General features: G+C 40.1%; 1 long non-coding RNA gene across 1 annotated transcript; it reads left to right on the forward strand.

Annotated features, from left to right (window-relative positions):
• On the forward strand, positions 4168-6829 carry LOC110398947. The gene is made up of 4 exons (XR_002438764.1): positions 4168-4246; positions 4663-4840; positions 5016-5298; positions 6170-6829. It is a non-coding gene; the product is annotated as an uncharacterized LOC110398947 (long non-coding RNA).

Below are 7204 nucleotides of genomic sequence, written 5' to 3' on the forward strand. Positions count from 1 at the left end.
TTCATCCCATCCGCTAAAAGGCAAGGACACTGACCTCTTTCTCACCAAGAACTGTAGATGTCCTCCCCAGTGGCTTCTAAAGCCATAAGTGGTAACTATCAGGGCTGTGACCACTGTCACTAAGAAGGTGAACATCCATGTACTGGGCTCTGAGTGACCTGATTGAGCTGTAGGTGTCCCTGTTCACTGCAGAGGAGTTGTACTAGATAATCTTTAAGGGTCCCTTCCAATTCAAAAGATTCTATGATTCTATAGTATTTAAGCAGCAGATGTGAAGGAAGGGACAATGAGAGTGATGTTGCCAGAAGTGGGGGTACTTCACACTTCCCTTTCTATGCCCATCCCATTGTTTAGTCATCAGCTTCTTGAGTAGCAACAAAGCTCACTTGGTGATGTGAGGTTTGAAAGCTGGCATAAGTTGCCAAACCCCCTCTAGCATTCTGAGAGAAGGTGTTGCGTGCAAAGCGTGGCATATCCACCTCTATTCCACACTAGAAGTGGAAACTGACACAGTAGCAGTAGTTTTCTTAAGGTAACTTAGTTTATTTATATTCCAGTTACTAGTTCATCAAGAGAGACCATCAAATGACAGTCACACAGCTTCAGTCAGAATTCCAAGGGAGAAGTTCTGCTCAAGTTATTGAGTTGAGTTAAAGAGATTAAGACAGAGAAGTTCTGAGGCTGTTCTTGCGTGTCGTCCCTCATCAAAAAATCTGACAACCTCATATTTCCTCAGAGATAAAGAATTTCTGTGAAAAAGAAAAAAAAAAAACCTGGAGAAGCTGGATGAAATGGCACCACCTCTTGCCCATTTCCATCATGACACAGACGCCAGGACCTCTCTAGATCAGCTCCATAGAGAGTGTGTCCAAAAGAAGATACTGATTTCCACCATATCTATCCAGTTTGATGCAAGGTTGTGTGCTTTTAGCTAAAGTACTTTAACTGCTTCCTAAGTGTGACCCCAGGATCCGGTTAGATGCCATTTCACCTGCTACAGACAAACCTTTTGAAGTGCTTGATTTTCTTTATCTGGTCAGACAGTGAAAGTTACTGTTTTGTTGAAACTGTAATGAGGATGGAATTGTCTTTAGAGAGGCTTTTGTTCAGTAGAAGCTATAGATTCCCACTTTCCTTTTATTCTGCAGCAAACTCATTACTGTGGCATTGGCCACAAAGCAATGTGTTATCCCTTTCATCCTATCCTTTGTCTTGTTAAAACAAAGCGCCATCTCTTTGCTATTATTCTTTCTTTTTGGTCTATGTAATTAATACCCAGGCCCTTACAAAGTCCTTTTTCTCAGAGTGCATTCGAAATAAACAGACAGAGCCACAGTCTTGGGCAGCAATCCAGGTCACATCATCAACCACCAGGCCCAAAAGAAACTTTGTTTGCCAGCTTCACCCACGGCTATGCTCGTCATTGCTTCCTGCTGTGCAGTCAGGATTAATTCTGTTGTTCGTTTTGTTTTTTTCTGACTTTCTTTCTCCAGTGCTGCCCAGCTTCCTGCACCACATATTGTTCCAGCTTTGACTAGCCCTCCTAGTCCATAAGTTTCAGACTTGCTCTTGACTAAATATTTCCAGTTCTGTCTTTGTGGAAGGTCACTTTTAGCCACTTAGCTGGTAAGAAATATGCTTAGGTTTCATCAGCTCTGCCATTATTGACTTACTCTGTGGTAATTTCTCCATGTCACACAGAGCTTCAAATGTCATTTGGTGCCAGACTTACCAGCCTGGCAGAAATACGTGAGGAAGACGAGAAGTCACAAGGAGGTAGAACAACATGAATGACTATGAACATTGAAAATTATCTGAGATACTCACAATTCTTCCAGAAAAAGATAGGGTTGCTTTATATTTCATGTGTTAATTTATTATTTACTATGATCAGTATATGTATTGACATATAAAAATGAAAACTGTGATATCCAGCACATTTTACAATACATGCAATTTCCCCACTCAAGGCAGGGAAGTTATCTGAACAAGGTAAATTTCATGTGAGAAGAAGGTCAGGCTAGGCCAGAATTTTACGATGTCAAACAACCTCAGCATTTCACAGCGGTAAAAAAAAAAGCTGTATCTCCAATTTCCTCATAAGCCATATGACTAGCATTAATCAAATATGTTTGATTAAATAGGAAAGAAACTGACCATTTCTTTCTCAAGAATAGTTGTAAAAATTGTATGCATGTTGTGGTCTTTTCCCCTTTTTTTTCAGGTGTTAAAAACAAGAACAGTCAGATTTTAAACTTACCTTGATAATAAGGTGCAAGTACATAAACATTTTGCATGAAGCAAAAAGCAAAAGAAGATGCTGCTCAGAACGGCACTGTAGGAGAAATTACACAAAACATGGCATAATGAATAAAATTTGTCTTGAATTATTTATTTTTAGTGCTTTGTTTTATCTCTTCTATCTTGCAAGGCCTGGAAATTGTTCTTGATGAGAGGTTTTTGAGTGTCTGAGCCTCAAATTAAAACAACGCATTAATGTCTTCTATACAGTACAGAGGTAGGAAGATTAGAGTAGAGTGCTTAGAAATGCACTGGATTTGCCACTTTCCACTAATGGGACCACTAGTGTGTACTGCTTTAATTTACTGCCTTAAAATATATCCATGAGATACAGTATTCTTGGATGTATGATGGCTGAATAAAATTTAATAGATATACAAGTGGCAGAGCAGAACTAATCCTTTCCGAGGTACCAGCTCTGTCATAAACTGTATTTACTTTGGAATCTGATTAAAAACATGTCTTGCAGCATTAGCAAGACCTCAGAGAAAGGGAAATCGAACATGGTGTGGGCACAAGAGATTTCCAATGACCGGATCATCTATAATTGGAGTAATTTTTTTCTTCTTACTGAGGATTTTTTTTTTCATTTGGTATCAGAGCCTGTTATCCCTTTAATACATCTTCAGAGCCAAGCCTTCCTATCTGCGGAAAACAGAGAAGAAGCCTTCCTGCTGAAATATCTATGCTGGGCATTACATAGCAGAGACGCTAATGATAAACGGTCTTCAGTCTAAAACGCTACCACACCCCAATAGATGACGGTATCAGTGCTACTAGTTTGTTAGCTCTTAGCCCACACCAGGTGCTACATCAAGCTTGACTTTTAGTGAAAGGAGATTTAAAAAACATGTGCCATGAGCCCACCTGTGAAGAGTTACTGGAGCTGATGAGTTGTAAATATGCCTTGACAAAAATGAGGTAAATTTATAATTTGTTTGAGCACTTAAGTCTAACTACAGCACTCTGGTCTATTGTCAATTGAATGGATTGAGTGGAGACTCAAACCAAGTCTCCACCTTCAAAATTAACATGTGCTCTCCAGATTCCTGATCAATTATGTCACAGTAAATTCTCCAAGTACTCATTTACAATCTTTTGTTGGCACATGAACAAACTCCATGAATGCCATGACCACCTCTAGAAAGGACTACAAGTGGGTGTATAAGCATAGAAAGCATCCTTAAAAGCGTTACTTGAAGTGATTTACATGATCACTGCAGAGCTATAAATGGATAGAGTTGTAGCTCAAGATAAGAAAGTATGTGAATTTCTAGTAAGGAAAACCAGACAGTTGGATCTAGGAGTGTCTAGGCTCATGTTTTCCAGCAAAACCAAATTGGACAGAGCCTATTTAAGAGTATATTGTTTTACAGTGTACTCCTAGAAAGTCCCATCTTGTGTTTCAGAAGAGAACAATTCCTTCTGACATTCCATGTCATGAAATAGGTTGTCTGGCTCCAAGGCAAGAAAAAAATAGAAAAAATATACAATTTTAATGGTATTTATACCTTTAATTCCCACTGATTTAATTCCCACTGAAATAGATAGTCCCTTGCTGACATTTTGTGAGATAGCTAAGGATACAGATACGAACAGTTAGAAAGATAGTATCCACTTGCAGTTTTGCAGAGTGGAATCCTTTTGCTATCTGAGTATTTTTCTGATCACATTAAGGAACTCTCTTATAAAGAGGAAGAGGATAGGGAGAGATGTATTCATTTTTTTAAAGCAAAATATTTGCCAATTGTAGCAGAAATGCTAAGTCACAGCCTGAAACAGTGATAGAGCACCTGGTAGGAAGGCAGGGCCAACCCAGAGGAGCACCTGAGTGACCAGAAGGGGAAGAACCAGGATCCACCCCTTCCCAGACCTCATTTAAGGGTTGGCAGTGGAGGCAAAGGTATCTCACTGAAGTTCTCTGCTTACCTGAGGCTTTCCAAAGGTAACCAGTTTTTTTCCTTTATTTCTTCCTCCACAGTTGTTGTATTTGAGCTTGTTCTCATTTGCTCCAGCTGAGGACTTTGCTACCCTGCTATTATTGCTGTACTTTCCATTGCATTGCACTGATATCATAGGATGGGACCCCAACTTTTGGCTAGATCAACCTGAAACACTTAGATGGTATTTTCTTCTAAAATTAGTGATGATAAGAAATGCTGCAAAGATAATTTCAGTGAAGAGTCTGTTGCATACTATGACATGGTTGAAAGAGAACGAAGCTATTTCTAAACTTATCATGAATATGAAAAACAATCCAGCTGACATTGTTCTGGCTCTATAAACTACCTATTTTCTAAATTATATGTGGAATGTTTCCTGAGACAATTCTTTCATTTCTTTTCTTCCCACACCTTACAGAAAAACTCAGAAGAAAGACTGAGAGCACCTTTCTGATAACAGACACAGGAAGGTCACTATGGGGGCCAGCAGGAAGCTTATTCCTGCACAAGAGGCCCAAACAAATCTGCTTCTGTAATTTCAGTTGCTGTTTTCTTCAACGTGTCCTTTGTTATTACTGCCAATCCAAATACGCGGAGTAAGTTGTTGATGTTCTGAAACAGTGAGCTACAGAATGTTGAGGTTTCTTCTCTTTTTTTAATCTCTTAATCAACAAAAGCAGATCTTTTGTTTGTGAACACGCCTATTATTTCAAGAACTTGAAGTAATATCTGCGGAAAAGACATTTCACTTGATTCTTTTCATCCTAAAAGGTATTTAGGAAGTAGAAGATTACATCCAGGGTGTAAACTGGACCAGAATTGAGTCTGAGGCTGTGTCCTAACTGCAGACACTGAGATGCCCTGGCAGAGAGTCTAAGCAAGGAGACTTTTCAGTAGCCAAGCCACATGCCTTGTGGAGCTCCAACAGAATTTCGTGCTTTATTAAAATAAATGCTCATGGAAGCTTAAGGAAGAGTGGGAGGTTTTGCTCCCCGACAGTACTCAGCATTCCCAGTTGGTGCTCTGCAGTCTCCTTGTTCAACACTACACACTGGTACGTATGCAGAGGCCTGGTGTAAGTTTCTCTCAAGTATTTACCCTTTATTTCTTCTGAATAACCTTACTTACAATGAATATAAAAGAAATTGTACCCCCCCTCCATATATGTATATTATTATTAATATATATGTATATTAACCTTAAACCCATCCCTCCAGAAGCCCCCATCTCACACAGGATAAGAGAACAGAGCAGAAATGTAGGGTCCTTAGCCTAGTCTCTCTCACACATCTCATTTTCCGATTTTTTTTTTTTTTTTTTTTTTTTTTTTTTAAGGTTTATGAACCTAGGAGCAACCAAATTTTTCAGGGACCTTCTCCTCAGAGGTATTGAAATGCTTTATCTTCTCCTGGTCTTTTCTACTTATGCCCCTAAAGCATGTGGCAGCCATAGAAGACCATATGGGGGAACAGCCCTTGTTTTGTTTTTTTTTTTTTTTTTTCCCATCAAAATCTATATTACCAGAGGAGGAAGTTTTCACGTACTCCCTGTGTGTCAGAGAACTCATCTGTCCCCTTACACACCGTGCTGTCAGACACTGCTTCTTTGTGCTTAACATACCTCATACATTGAGTTCTAATTTCAGCTTCGGTAGTAGAAAAGGATTTCCTGCCCATAAAAACCACATGCAATAGCTTGCCAACCTCTTAGAGGGAAACCAGTCAGACTGCAAGATGCAATAATAAGTTTCCCTCAAAATATATCTGATTACGTAACAGATTGCTGTATTAAAAATTAAATAAGGCTTGAAATATGCAGCAATTTGCAGGCACTAGGGAGTGGGCTTAATAAAGAGAGTGCATTAGCTGCTTCTGCTTTTTGAAATGCAGTCTATAAATACTGTAACATCTTCCTATTTCTTTCAGTGTGGGAGGACCAGACTATGTGAACCTGCTTGTTAAAATCAGCTCTGAGTTCAGTTTGAATGACATTGTTTCTACCTCTGCCTTGGTATTAATATTGATCTAATCAGCACCTGATGACTGATCTTCAGGTCTCTGGGGACACTGTACCTTGTGCATGCTCTAAATGTAGCATGAATATGGAACCTCATCCTCCCAGGAGAAGTAATGGGACCTGAGCAGGATTTCACCTCTCCCAGGAGCTGCTCAGCACTTCACAAGACTCCATAGCATTACATGAGTTTGGTAGGAGTTATGCTAATGTCTGTGTTAACCCTTTAAGCATAGTTAATGCAAGTCAGTTATTTCTCAGGATTAAACAGAGTTAGCTGGAGCTGCTTTGCAATGGGAGTTAGGAACACAAGGCGCTTTAGAAAAATCCCACTAGGTATCACCATCTACATCTCACAGTTCCCAAACACACTTAAAAATCAGACCCTTAGGGGCACAGATCTGAGTGAAAGCCATACGTACATGCTAGGTGAGATATAAATTACCAAGGACTTATTTCACAGAAGGCCCTAAATTCTTGTTTTTCATGGAATATTATTCACTGGAAGGGAGAGATCAGGAGAACAGTGAGTAGATGAGTAACCAGGGGATTCACCTCTAGGGCAAAGCTTATCCTTATCCCAATACCTATTCAAGTATTCTGCACGAAGTAAACTAGCTCTACCGAGGAAGACTTAGAGGATGTTGGCTATTGAGCACATGGCACTCGGCTCTCTCCTGGAGCAGGTTTTAACTCAAGAGAAGGCTCTAACCACAAGGTCAGCAGTTGGAAGGTGGCATTGCCACAGGCAGTGTCCTGTAGGGACCTCTGCCCACAGTGGCAGTGGCAGGAGCCCCGCAGTGACCATCAGCTAGAGGGTAAACTCAAGTGATTGCACTGGGTAGCACAGAGGATGGCCTGAGGAGCAGAGGGATAGAAGTTCTCACATCCAGTTACTGCAGGGCTTGGTCATAAATTTTTAGAGTACGGTCATGTCATTCTTGCTG

This window comes from Numida meleagris, chromosome 4, assembly GCF_002078875.1.
Source record: "Numida meleagris isolate 19003 breed g44 Domestic line chromosome 4, NumMel1.0, whole genome shotgun sequence".
Classification (NCBI taxonomy): Eukaryota; Metazoa; Chordata; class Aves; order Galliformes; family Numididae; genus Numida; species Numida meleagris.